At 42.5% G+C, this 14,465-nt stretch overlaps 1 protein-coding gene and 1 long non-coding RNA gene across 2 annotated transcripts in view; one reads left to right on the forward strand and one right to left on the reverse strand.

The window, feature by feature from the left end:
* The window catches only part of LOC133158535 (uncharacterized), a 191,405-nt gene that overhangs the window by 170,382 nt on the left and 6,558 nt on the right, over window positions 1-14,465 (reverse strand). The window lies entirely within an intron of this gene.
* The window catches only part of cdh11 (cadherin 11, type 2, OB-cadherin (osteoblast)), a 48,065-nt gene that overhangs the window by 15,292 nt on the left and 18,308 nt on the right, over window positions 1-14,465 (forward strand). The window contains exon 2 of the mRNA XM_061285781.1: window positions 9,279-9,335. The gene's annotated coding sequence lies outside the window, so the exon portion shown is untranslated. The remainder of the gene's footprint in view (window positions 1-9,278; window positions 9,336-14,465) is intronic.

Here is a 14,465-nt window from a genome sequence, read left to right on the forward strand (position 1 = left end):
CTAGTTGCAGGGAAGGAGCCGAGCGTTTACCGATAGCCTTGTGTGTTTTTTTTTCCTTCTACCTTGGCATCAATTCAAAGAGCATACTTGTCCTGAATGACCATTTCTGGACAAGACACATTGACATCGCTATCAGGAGGGAAATTATTCCTCGTATGATAAATACATAACTTCTCTTAAAAATATTGCCATGTGGAATTGGATGGATTATTATTATTTTTTTTTTACCAGAACACTGCTAGTTAGATCTTCAGCCTCTTTTAAAGAACCTGTTGCCGCATCACTGTGGTAGCCAATACGAGTAGCGCCAACATTGCTTTTTACGTATGGAAATGTCCCCCCAAAGTCCAAACAACCCCCTCAATAAAACACAGTGGTGCCACATAGAAATAAATGCTCGGAATCTGTCCCAGTGTGACAAAACGTGACATCGCTTTCGTTTCCACCCGTCCCACTAAAGTCCGGGTGGTCTTGTCCTGTCCGCCCTAATAAAAACGTTTTGCCTTCATGTTAAACAGGAGGGACGGATGCCGTAAACTAGCAGGTCGTCTGGGCCGGAGAGAAAGTATGGCAAGGGAGGCTCATTTACATCACACTACACGCACATGCAGTAAAAAGGACAATTACACGTGTGTGTGTTACAGTGCAGGCTTTCACACACACACTGACAATAAATGGGTAACAAAGGAGCAGAGTGTGATGTAAATGTGTGTTCTTTTCACTCTCTTTCCTGTTGGTTGTCACGGTGACCAATAGCGTCTGACCTTTGACGAATGGCACTCGGGAGACGGCCGCTCGCTGTAGATGCGTGTTGTGACACTCGCTGATGTACAACAGCGCAACTGATCAATACGACTATTACGTTTCTCTGCTTTATGTCGGAAATGCGATGAAATGCTTTGGAGATATTCGACGTCTTTAAAGCTCGGAGAGCCATGTTGGGATACTTGAGAGGGTGAAGGAGTGTAAAAAAAAAAAGTATTGTTTAAGGCAGTATTCAAAATGCAGCAGTGCATGCTCACAGAGGGATTTGGGATATTTGCTGACGTGGAGACTTCAGCTTGGCTGGAGGCTTTGGAAATATCCACATGACAGTGGCTTCAATCGCAAAGCACTTTGTTCAAAAAGCAGTTTAGTCAGTGGTAAATAAATACTTTTACTTGGAGTATGAATTTCTCGGACATATTTACTTTAGGCACCTCTTCTCCGAAGTACAGTACAGATACAGGATAGGCTGCTGAAAGACTTCCTCGACCCTCGACCCTTTAACGCTAATGGCGATTTGCCAGACTTGTTGACGGTGCAGCTTTTAAAAAGGGACGGGCGAGCGTTTAGATTGCTTTGACCCCGTGCTTTCCTTTCTAATCAGTCCACAACACTTTGAGGCCATCGATCGCAAAGGGCAGACCCTCGCCTCACCAAAGACCTGAAAAGGCTTTTGTTTGTCTTATTTAGGACTAAGCTAGCACGTGGCCTGATTTTTTTTAAACTAGTTAGCACCTGGTCTAAGAGATTTTTTTTTTTTTTAAATACAGTGGTACCTGGACGAGTCAAATTCCGCCCTTGCAAGTCTTATTATTTTGATGGCTGTTACCTAACCCCGCAGCCCCCCACCCACCCCATCAATTTCCCCCAGGGCTTTTTTTTCACTAGCCTCCTGCAAGGGCTCTTGGTATTCTGCCGCCACTTTCCTCTTATCTAAATCTCCATTCCGAGTCAGTCCGATAATGCAGGTCGCTTGCCAATGACAGGCCTAAAAGGCATCCGGGGAGCTAAAGAGAGCGGCTCGTGATGGATGGATTGATGGCTGGCTGGCTGGCTGGACGCTTGGATGCATGGTTAAAAATCTTGCAGACGTAATAAGCGGCTTGATATGAAAGTGAGCATGCATCTGTTGTTTTGTTATTTTAAGAGCCGCGGGCTGTGATAGATCAGCGGCAAATACTGGCCAGATGCCCGACTGTTGGAAAATAGCCACATGTGCTTCCTCCTTTCCTTTTGCTAAAATGTTGTTCTTATTAGAATTTACGAGCACAAATTTGATCAGAAAAGGATGACAACAAGCTCAGTGGAATGCCATGAATCATTGTTTCTTTGATTTGATTTTTACCTGCAATTTGTGTTGCAACTAACCCTTAAATTGTATGTGCATTCTATAGTAAAAAATAAAAAAAAAGTCAGATAATGTTTTTTTACAAACAAAAAGGTAAGATTATATATTATTTCTGCTGTTAATTTGATTTCATGTGAAATTTTCAAGTATTACCGTTACATTTGACAGAATTTATTTAAGGTCTTGGTCGTCGAAAAATCACTTTGATTGAAAACCTGGTCAGGTCTCCTAAATGTGCGACGTCGCTAACTTTCTGTCTGGTGGCAGCGCCGTGCAAAATGCTGACTGACCCGACCGAGGTGGGCGGGAGTGGGAGGCTGCGAGAACAATGTTGTGTTCAAGGACACTCAGCCAAGAGAGATGTTGAGACTGACCCCTGAGTCATGGTCAGCTGTAATATGTTTTCATCCCAGGGGAGGGAGTTGATTCTTTCGGGATGAATTCCCACTTTGGATAAAAGTCACACTTGAGTTGGAAAGCCTGCAAAGTCTGGCAATTGGCTCGTGGCTCAGGTCAGGTTCCAGGTTGCAATCATCGACCAGGATTCCCGGGAGGCAAAATTTGTAGCGTGGCTAGCGAAGCCTCGCGGCGATCAATACAGCTGAACTATCTGGCTTTGTCTCAGCATCATCGGATTCACACTTTATTATTAAAATCATTGAAAAGAGTCATTAGGATGGACACGCTCTTTAAGGATGGCCCGGCCCATTCTCAGCCTCAATCTTGCCTCCCATCTAGGTAGCAGGGGTGGCACAAATATCGATATGTCATTATCTCTCTTGGCACAGTATTCAATCGAAAAATGGAAATGGAGCGGCCCGACCTGGCAACTCTACTTATGTCTGTCAGGTTGAAGTTTCTTTCTCAACTTTGTCTCCTGTCGAAGCGTTAGAATATAACGATATGGCATCTCTCACGGTGCAGCATTGTCAAGAGCGGAGATGACCAATTAGGATTATCTTTATAGCAAACCATCCACATTGGATTTTATGTTTTAGACGTCGGTCGATGGTGATTTGACGATATCATTTACGGCGTAGGAAAACAATTCCTTTTTACTTGACTGGCTGAAAGAAAAAAAGCCATTAACGCCGTGTCGACATTCTCAAACAATGACTATGTCATTATAGCTAATTTCTCATTTCTCCGCCAACATAAAAACTATTATCCGAACATGGGGTTGTACTAGCTGGACAATGGAGGATTTTTGATTTTTTTTTATCCTGATTGAGTTTCAAGTTTTGTCTTTTATAAAGCAAATGATCATCATCATGAGCAAACAAAAGCAATATGCTAGCTGTTACACGGGCCTTTCCGTGCTTCCCAGTCTTTACCGAACTTCAACCAGAAAAATCAGACGGCTCATCCCACTGCGCCGACAAAAATATGTCCTGCTCGACACCGTCGAGTCCTTTACTCGGCTGAGTGTTCCAAATTGATCTACACCCCGGGTGTCTCTGCGAGCCCACACGTTTTATTTTTAGTCGTCTCCCTTTCCACCCTCGCATCTCCCCGGTATGCTTTCACCCATCCATCCGTCCACGTCGCTGTGCGAGCGCTACCGCAAGCACGCTCCAAATGTACCTTAAAAGCCCGATTGGGTTTCTTTGTCTTTGCGTAGGTAACACAATGTGCGGTCTGCGTGTGTGTGTAATGCGATGCAGGCTTTTAATTCAAGCAAGGGGATGGGAGTTAGCAGGTGGAGGTCACGACCCCTACTGGAGGACACACTTGTAACCTGACAGCAAATTGATTTGGAGGTAAAAGTAGAAGAACACAGCAGGCGGGAAAGCTGCTGGACTGTGTGATTGCTGCATTGTGTGGGTGGGTGTGAGGAAGGAAGCATAACGGAAAGCGGGGTTAGAGGAAATAAAAAAAAAAAAGGGCCCACCTGAGAAAATCATCAATAAAGTTAATTGTTCTGCTGTTTGTTGCCGTTTGCTCGTTTAAAACAAAAAAAGACAACTCAGCACATAAGCTCCCCCGGCCGATTCCCTCTTCTTCCTGCCCCGCTGCTTTGCTGGCAACCACTGTGCCATCAAAAAAAAAAAGCCTTTATTGACTAAATTGGAATAATCGCAGACTCTTCTCGTCATTTGCGTGGAATTCCACCAAAAATATTGGTACAAATCTACTTGGAAAGTAGTACAACCCATTGTATTGGATGGCATTAGTGTACCTAATGTAGTGTCCCGGACCTTCACCTCGACTTAAACAGTAGCGTACTAGCCGAGATGTTTTTGCACCGAGGCGATGACGGTCATCTCGCGGGTGGGGATGGGGAGAACCAAGGAACTATTCCACCGCTGATGCCTCTAACCCGATCGATGGGAGTTAGAGCGAAGTGGTGGCCGTAATCAATTAACCTTATCACGGCCAGAAGGGAATGGCCACAAAAAAAAAAAAAACTCAGGCTGTGTATAGTGGACTATAGAGTGAGTCGCCATTTTGTCGTGCTCTTGAAATGACCTCAAAGTATGTTTTAGTGAACAATTATTGCTCAGTTAAAAATGGCAACATAGTGGTCTAGTCAGTGAGTAAGCTTATCGTCACACTTCCACGGAATGCTTCGATGCTAAGTAAAGATGCCGGATAAAACTCATGGTAGGCTCCGTAAATGGTTTACGGTGCCATTTCGGGCCACCCACATTGTCATATCTGTCTCTATGTATTCATCTAAACACACAAAAATATACACATAAATATCTAAGTGCACACATCCACAAATAAATACACACACACACACACACACACACAATCCCTCAAGCATCAGCCATGGAATTGAAAAAGCTCTTCAGAGAAATAATGGAGCCGCGGCCACCCCGCAGCATTAATGTGATAGTTTGTGTGTGTGTGTGTGTTTGTCATCATTCTCGCGGTGGGAAATGGACCTGTGTGTTCCCAGATTGAAATTGCTGGCTCAAAATTACGCAAGTCATGATTGGTTGCTTAAAATTATTTACTCTTATACAGTTGTGCCTTTAGAAACAATTTGACTTCATTCCATGACCACTAACTGAAAATACTGGTGTGTTGATTTATCTTTTAGCACAAACTAAATGGAAATGTAATAAATCAATTTCAGCCTCCCGCCCGGAAAAACAAGATTTGTTTTCTAATAAACAAAAAGCACTTTTTGTCAAATCTACAGTATTGGCACAATTTAATAGACTGGGGAAATCATTTCTTTGCTGCAATTCAGTTGGCCACTGGGGGCAGTAGAATTCAGACATTGAGATGCACACGCAGAAGAGTTTCAGCAAATACTGGTCTCATTTTGCAAAGGATAAAGAATCTATGCCTATTGTTCCATTGTAATCGGGTATTGTTGGTGCTCCAATATCCATTGTTTAAAAGGGTTATAGCACCAGGACAACATCGCTAGTTGTTAGCCTGTCTATGGTGCTAGGTGTTGTATGGTAACATAAATTCAAAGTAACTTTATGAAGGCAAAAGAAATGTCCTTGTGAATACAAAACATAATTCTCATTGGATATAGTCCACTACTGTATAAAAAAAGAAAAAATCCCTACATAACGATTATAGAGTCGGGAATTCTGAATACAGGCAAAGTTTGCGCAGTGGTCATAGCAGTGAGATGCTAAAGAGCTTAGCGGCCGGTGAAGTAAAGAGGATTGTCTTGGAGCTGCTTTATATGAAGATGTAATATTATGTGCATAGATGAGCACATGAATGAGGCCTGACGGGGAGGGAAAAAAAAAATGAGATTATGCATGATTATCAGAATGTTGGATGGGTTCCCATGAATTGAATAGATACAAGAAATTAATGGATGGATAAATAGGCGGGTCATAGCGTCCTCCTGGTTTTTTGGAAGGTCAAGGTTTTTCCAGCCTGTGTTCATGTAGTTGTGTATTTTGTCGAATTTGAGCTGATCCAAGAAAGTTCCATGTTTTTATTGTCAAACTCAGACATTTAGGGTATTTTCGCAGTCAGACGGGAAAAAAAAAAGCCTTTTAACCACACGCTGCTATTTTAAAACTGGCCGACTGCAAGACTTCACATTGAGAAGTAGTAGCGGGGGAAAAAAAATAAAAATAGAGGTTCTGCTGTCTGGAGAGAGCGTAGGAGCGCGTCTGAGCATGAATAATAGTCACTAAACAGCACACTGAGTCAGGTTAGGATGAGAGGGAAAAAGTAGGTGGAAGAGGAGGAAGGAAGGAAGGAAGGAAGGAAGGATGGATGGATGCACACTTAATAGTCACTAAACACCACGCCGAGTCAGGTGAGGTTGAGTGGAAGAGGAGGACGAGGAGGACGAGGAAGGGACAAAGAAGATGAAGGATGTTCACTAAGCAGGTGATGCTAAAAATACACAAATATGAGGACAGACGATGATGTTTTTGTTTTCATACTCATTTAAGGTGGAATCTTAGTGATGCTTTTTAAGATCAGCGTGAAAGTTTATGTTAGCTTATGTGATAAATATGATTCCCGAGAGGCAAAATTAAAAAAAAATCATCTAGAAATGTCATTTTTCCAGTAATATTTTTCTAATATGCACAGACGATGCAGACACAAACATCATACACACACGCATCATACACACTTTTTCACACGCGTTCCGACAGCTTGAAAGCTTCGCCATGAGCGTCGGAGCTGTCATTAGCTAAAAGGCCCGAGGCTGGAGTGAGACCAGAATAATTATTCTGATTATAGTCCCCCAACTGAGCTCTATCCAAACAAATTATGCTCCCGCGGATTAAAATCTGCCGTTTCTAAATGGAGACCCTGGGATTGATGACATCATCAGCCTATGCCTTGACCATAAACCTTTTTTTTTTTCCCCTTTCCTGCATCTGCTTCCACAAACCATCTGCAAGACTTGGCCTCATAAATACTCAATACTCGTAAATACTTGATCCTTTTCTACGGACTGTTCAAGCTATAATGCCGTGAACGGCCACGTCTAAAATCAGGTCCAATAATCCAAATGATATCTTTATATTTGCTCAAATATAATTATTGTTATCCACTGCTTTTCAGACCATATTTCTCATCCTTGTTGCTTTTATCATCTGACTTGAGCTGGCCTGATCTCTCTCACCACGAGAGGAAGAAAATAGATTTGGTGGAACTAAATCAATACAAAACGTGTTCATGTTCTAAAGGCTGCGACCGCGCATATGCCATCAAACTCCAGCATGACGCGAGGTGGCACCCCATCAAGAGAAAAATAAAAATTAAAATCGATATGCTTTAATTCATGCATCACACACTATTATGGTATTGACACGGTCGTCTCGCCGTGTCACGCGACACAGCGAGCGAGGGCGAAATCGATTGTGCCCACTTAATCATTCTGCTTTTCCAAAGCATGGCCACTCTGGAGTGATTTGTGCTTGTATCGTGTATAGTCGACTGACTGAATGACATTTGGCGAGCAGTTCCGTAAATACAGAGTTGCCTTGAGTTACAAGTGCCCCGCCTTACAAGTTTTTCTCGTTACAAGCTTCCATTTCTGAGGCGAAATAGGTTTTATCATTCGAATTTCAGATCGTTTTAAAAATGACAAAAGTTAGTGATGATTGAAAAAAGCAACCAAATGTAAAATAAAAACTGGGGCCTGACAAATCAGGATTTTTTTAGGCGATTCCCGTATTTCAAAGGTTTCGAAAAATTCTGATGACCGATTAATCAGCCGATTCATTTAAAAAATTTTTATACGATGGATAAAATAACTCTTTTTGTCCCTTAATGCTTACGGCAAATACAGATATTAATCCCTGGCAGATTATTTGACTGTCCTTAAGTATTTGTTTAAATTCACAATAGAGAAAAAAACTCTCAAGAGAGGGTTGTACTGATACTGTGCAACTGACAATAAAAAAAATTGTCAGTTATTAAAGCAGGCTCTCACCCCTTTCGGGTTTTTTCACTGTTTGAGCAAATCACGCTCTCTCTCTCTCTCTCTGAGAAGCGCTCAGTTCCTTCGCCGAACTCCTGCGAGATTTGAGGTTAAGCCACTCGCTCGAGGGCGTCTCGCAAAGAGCTGACTGATGGGGACGCCGTCACATATAATAACGATATTAGAAACGGCCTTTGTTAGAGCTACATCACTATAAGACGACACAGGCACTGTATGGTGTCGCAATAGAAGAAATGTTGCCGTCGAGTTTTTGAGTAATCGCGTTCATTGATCGACCTGTCGACGTACGCTACAAAAAACGAATATTGATCTCACTTGTTTAACGTATCGTGTTATGTAAGCTTTTAATTTTCAGTTTTCATGTATTTAAAATTTTTGTGTACTGTCATTTGAGAAGTGAGTGAGTGAGTGAGTGAGTGAGTGAGTGAGTGAGTGAGTGAGTGAGTGAGTGAGTGAGTGAGTGAGTGAGTGAGTGAGTGAGTGAGTGAGTGAGTGAGTGAGTGAGTGAGTGAGTGAGTGAGTGAGTGAGTGAGTGAGTGAGTGAGTGAGTGAGTGAGTGAGTGAGTGAGTGAGTGAGTGAGTGAGTGAGTGAGTGAGTGAAATTTTATGTCATGAGCTAAAATTGTTTAAAATAGGAAATCCGAAATAAACATATATCACAAAAATGGTTGGAAAAATAAGTCGTACTCTGAACATGTCAGAGACATAAAATTGAATATTCCAAACGTTCTCGGGCTAGCATCAGAAATAAGCATATATCACAAAAATGGTTCGAAAAATAAGTCGTACTCTGAACATGTCAAAGACATAAAATTGAATATTCCAAACGTTCTCGGTTTCGGGTCAAAAGCTGCCGAGCGGCGCAGAAAACGTCTCTGCAAATTTATTTGCGGGCGCACATGAATTAAATATACTCGTGTTGCATTTCAGCATCGGCGGTCATGCGCGAATCGGTGTTGGCTTGTTTTGACGCACGATACGCGCCAGTCAACAGCGACACCGACAACAATTTAAAAGACTCTAACCGGTTCTCCGCTGGTGCACCGTCAGCCTGCTGCTGCCGCCGCCGCTCCTACTTAGCCTATTCAATTTTGTTGTTTTTCCCCTCTGCAAATTACTAGCAGCAGAGCTTTGACAGCTAGTTGTTATTTTTAGACATAGTACGTGCGCAGGCTCCGGATAATGTTTTTTATTTATGGTGACAAGTGAACAAGACAAAGACGTATTGTACTTTTTAAAGGCAAAAGGTTAAATCTCTTATTCTTCTCTCCGCAGGCTGATTGTCGAGCCGAGAGGACTTTCATTGGATGTGACGGCGGTAATGAGCTAAAGGTGGGTGCTGCCAGTTTTGACCCTTCCGTTCCGTGTGCGAGCGTGTGTCGATTCCAAAGGCCTGTGAATTGACGTTGACACGGCTCGCCTGCTTAGCATTCCGTTAAACGTGCTTCCTCCCTCACACGGAGGGCGAGTCAAAGCGACAGCTGAAAGGAGGCCATTTTCTTTTTTTAGTGCAAATTTGCTCTAAAGGATTTCCCGTATGCAAAAACTCACCATATAGAGTATTCGCAAGATAGTTTGATATAGCCAAATGGAATTTGAGGTTTATCATCATCATTTGGCCCCCCACCAAAAAACAAATCTCAGGAAGCCATGCTGGAAAATCCGCAAAAACGTTTTGGTTTTGGACCGCGATGACTAATTTTACAGCAATCCAGCAAAGTTTATAGAGCAAGCTAATCTTGGAAACATCCAAAATGATCCTAAAATGTTTTTGTTTTGTTTTTTAAAGCAAAATGGCACCTTTTCCTAAGACCCGTCTCACTTTTTTGCATCATCCACCTTCTTTCCATGCTTCAGCGGAAAATTATTTGTTTGGCTGGCCTACAGCGACGTCTTTAAGAGAACTTGTAAAAACACATTTTATATGATCTCATGTTCAGAAAATAAGACATTTGCCTTCTGGTCAGGCCTTGTGAAAGTCATGCATATCGCACCCACCACAACTGCTTGAAGCATCCACCCCCCTTCCCCCAATGGCCTAGAAGAGTTGAATAGATTAAAAAGGTAGATCTAAATCGATCCTGAAAGCGCTTATCAGAGGCTGGCAGGCTGACGAGCCGATTTCAAAACGACGCCTTCTAATCCTTCCAGTTCAGGCTGGAAAACGGAAAAGACGAATGACGTTCGCACCGTCTCAAACTTTGGCTCGTGAATCAAAATGTCAAAAAGATCTATTTCAATGTAGAGTTGTGTGTGTCCCTAATGAAGTGGCCGCTGAGTAGAGTCAAATATTAGCATGTAGCCTTGCAAGCGTCACACTTATATTTTTTGGGGTCAAATAGTGACTGGTGTCTGGCAGGTGTGATAAGCGGCAGGTATTAGCCGGCCGGCGAGGGCGGAGATTCGCAGAAAAACGGCAGCAGGCCGAGTTTTAATGCCCTTTACTGGTATTGATTAGCTTGCGGGGCTGACTGATCGGCAGTGAGATACAGGAGAGCACACATCAATAAAAAGCCATGGCCAGCTTTTTAAAAGGTGTTCCGACACACAAAAGGGGAATAAATTACACTTTGCTCTGCTCGGCTGCAAAAGTTGTTTGCTGCCTAAAAACCCGGGCGGACAAGTTAAATGAACATTGTGACGTTTTAAACCCTTTAAAAATGTGACTTCACTTTGAAAACTTTTCCTTTGGAGAGGTAAGGCTGCATTTGTGGAAACTTAAAATGAGATTTGAAACTTTCCGAATCACAACACATTTTGATTTGGTTATTGAGTATATTTTGAATCAGAAATCATTCATTTGACAGCTTTTTCTATTTGACATGAAAGACAAAATTGGAAATATATTACAGAATAATTGAAATTATTTCCGATTGAAATATTTTGCTTTTTTTTGGCTAGTTTGACTTCTCTCTTTTTTATCAAATCACACAAATTCCCCAAAAGCAATGTTCGGAATGAGGAGGCCTTTTGTGTGTGTAGGGGGGGGGGCACGTATGGAGGCGGGGAATATTCTAATATGTCAGATAGACGAACGCACACACAAACAACAAATGTAAGCCTCTGAGGATTAAGTCACTGAGGGGAAGAATGGAGGGCTGGGGGGGGGGGGGAGAAAGAGGATTTCAACGTAGCGTTGCAGCTTCCTCTTTGATATCTCACTCATGTTTCATATTTAATATCTTTACTCCACAGTCCTCGGACACGCATGTTTGGCCGAGCTGGACACCAAAGCCTGTATTTTCTCTCTTCCTTCCTTCCTTCCTTCCTTCCTTCCTTCCTTCCTTCCTTCCTTCCTTCCTTCCTTCCTTCCTTCCTTCCTTCCTTCCTTCCTTCCTTCCTTCCTTCCTTCCTTCCTCCCTACCACCTGCTATTTAACGAGGGTCACTAATAAAACGGACCAACACCACCACCGCCACTTCACTGCCCCGCAGTGCTGTCGTAATTGAGAGTTTCTAACGCTGAAATGACGCTGTGCGCTAAACACAAAAGTAATGCCCCCTTGTGGCATGGAGGACCACTGAACATTATTCCCCTTTGCCGAGAATCACCACCTCTTTATACGCTGAGCCAGCGTTTCTAACCACATGCACTTCGAGACACACACACACACAAGGAGAGAGAGAGAAAAGTCGAAATATTTGATTTTCCTCAGGTCTGGCCTCTTTTTAGTCATCATTTGGTTTCTCTCTGCGGCCGATTGTCCCCCCAAAAAGAATCCCAGGCATTTTATTTTTCCTTTAGGCTCAAATCGTTTCCAGACGTTTCCCTTTGGGCAAAACACACACATACACATGGACACACACTGTCACACTAACAAACACACACGCTGACTCAATCTCTCACACGCTCATACAGTACATACACACACATGCGCTGTCGGGACTCTTTCGGTCTGTCTCTCTCTCACGCACACAGATGTCCTAAAGGGACACGGGGAGCTACTTGATTTCTTTTCAACACACTACAGAGTGCTGGTGTGGTTTGTCTGAACAGGTTGCTCTGCTTGCTTCTCGACTTTGGATTAAAGAAAGCAGAGGCAGCCAAGGCTACCTCGCCCGTGACCTCCTCAGAGTCGTCGGTTAGCAGCTGCAGAGCACTTTAGGGAATTTGAGGGGAGCAGGCTTGAAACTCAAAATCAGCAGTGCTGCCCTCTAAATGTAATGGTTGTACTGTATTAGTGGAAGCCCTGGGTCTTTTTTTCCACCCTCTCCAAAACTATTTCCAAAGCCTTGCTTGGGTCATATCCAGTAAATTGGGTTTAGTGTGTTGATAGCATCATTGGCTCAATTACAAGCATGCTTATTATGCAAATCAGGTTACTGGCTGCAAGTCAACTGGCATTAATTCGGAACTTTAAGTAGGACTGCCGGTCTTGCCTCTTGGATACTTTTTTTTTTTTTAACATTGTTCTTCCATCTCATTTAGACTGTTGCTAAAGTAACTCTCCGACTACATTTGTTACTTAACACTTTTTGCTAGCTTGTAGCCGTATTTTTTCCCCATTTCTGGAATGAGCTTTTTGGACAATGTTCCTGGTTTATTTTTTTTTATTTTTTATAAATAAAACTTATTTTACTCTCTGATGAGCAATCATATATATTTTCCTCAATCGCTTTATTTAGCCCACGACCCCTAACCCTCGTTTGAAAGTGTAATATTGACTCTTTTTCAAACCCTAGATTTAAAACCTCGAGTTAAACTCAAATTTAACATCATAACCTGAGTTTCAAAACTCAATGTCTTTAAATCTTACATTTAAACCCTAATGCTTCCTCGAAACAACCAGCCTACTTGAAAGCATCTCAAACCTTAATTTAGATCCATAATAATACACGAGAGGCTGGAACAAAAGAAAATCATCAGCCTGTGATTATTAATATTCACTTTGCAGCATGTACGGTAATGTAGTGCAACAGTCAATTATTGTGTCATTTCAACTGCGAGTCAGTAATTGCCATTGCAGACACTACTGAGCTGTGACAGAGAAGAAGAAAGAGCCAAGGAAAGGCAGATAAGTGAAGAAATATGGCGCCCAAGTGAAGGCGTGAGGAGTATTCATTAAGACGCCAGTTAATTGAGGGTGCCCTCCGAGTTTCTATTTGAGTCAATAATGACCACGGCTGTGACATTAGCGCAAACCAACACCCTCTTTCCCCATTTTAAATTGAACATTGGAGATTAGCGAATGGTAATTAAAAGGGCTAAACGCTGGAGAAAGTCGTTAAAGTGCGCCAAAAGCGCCGGTCGACGGGCTAATCGGCGACGGCTTTGTTTCGCCCCTCCGGCTTGGACGCATCTCATTTGGACGGCCATTGAAAACTTCTGGAATTGCGAAAAGAGGACAAATCGGGTAGAGAGGAAGCTCGGGATACGCATTTGGATGTTTGTGAAGGGGTAATTGGAAGAGAACATTCATTGTTTGAAATGATGGCCACATCATTGAGAACATGAGGCTGCTCGCGCAGTTGAGTCACAATCACGATGTTCTCGTACAAGAAAACCAGATAAACTTACAAATGATTCTGATTAATCGTTCTGCGTTCCATCGAGCAGTGTTGCAAAAATACTTACAAGCGGAAAATATGGCCGTTCCGTTTGTGTTTTAGCATTAGGCTGGCTGGTTTTTGCCAGGCAAAGAAAGCTAATGCTATTGCTAGGACAAGATGAGATTTTATTAGTCAATACATTTTCGGATGATGCGGCACCACAAAAACAGTGATGCCTTGAGATATGAGTGGAATCAGTTCTGTGACCGCAATCATAACACAAAGCATTTGTATCTCAAATTACCGTATTTTCCGGACTATAAGGCGCACCTAAAAACCTCAAATTTTCTCAAAAGCCGACAGTGCGCCTTATAGTCCGGTGCGCCTTATATATGGACCAAATAGAGACTGATGGATGGATGGAACTTTACCTTTTTAAGTTTACTGATCTATCTGACTGTTTCGTTTTGTACTTATTAAAGTAACTTTACATGTTTATTTTGTGTGTTGTGTGATATTAACATTATTGCTATATTGTTATTGTTTTCACTATTTCAAGTTATTATATTGTGATTGCATTAATGGTGCGCCTTATAGTCCGGTGCGCCTTATATATGGACAAAGTTTTAAAATGGGCCATTCATTGAAGGTGCGCCTTATAGTCCGGTGCGCCTTATAGTCCGGAAAATACGGTATTTGACATTTAAACGACTAGAAAGTTTTTGGAACAAATTCAACGCCCATTGTGCTGTTCCTTCTCGTGTGCCCGTCTTTCCACCTGGGGGCAGTATACCACCTGTCCATCGTAAGCTCATCACTACAGCACTAATCTAAGCCGTTCTACGCAGCAGATAAAGAATTGATGATAATCGGTAATGTTACGGGAACGTGAAAATTGCAACACAAGGCAAAGAACAGAAGGTGCAACCGCACTGTCGACAGACAAGGACAAAACGGCAATCCCAAAACACGA

Source organism: Syngnathus typhle, linkage group LG8 (assembly GCF_033458585.1).
Source record: "Syngnathus typhle isolate RoL2023-S1 ecotype Sweden linkage group LG8, RoL_Styp_1.0, whole genome shotgun sequence".
Taxonomy (NCBI): domain Eukaryota; kingdom Metazoa; phylum Chordata; class Actinopteri; order Syngnathiformes; family Syngnathidae; genus Syngnathus; species Syngnathus typhle.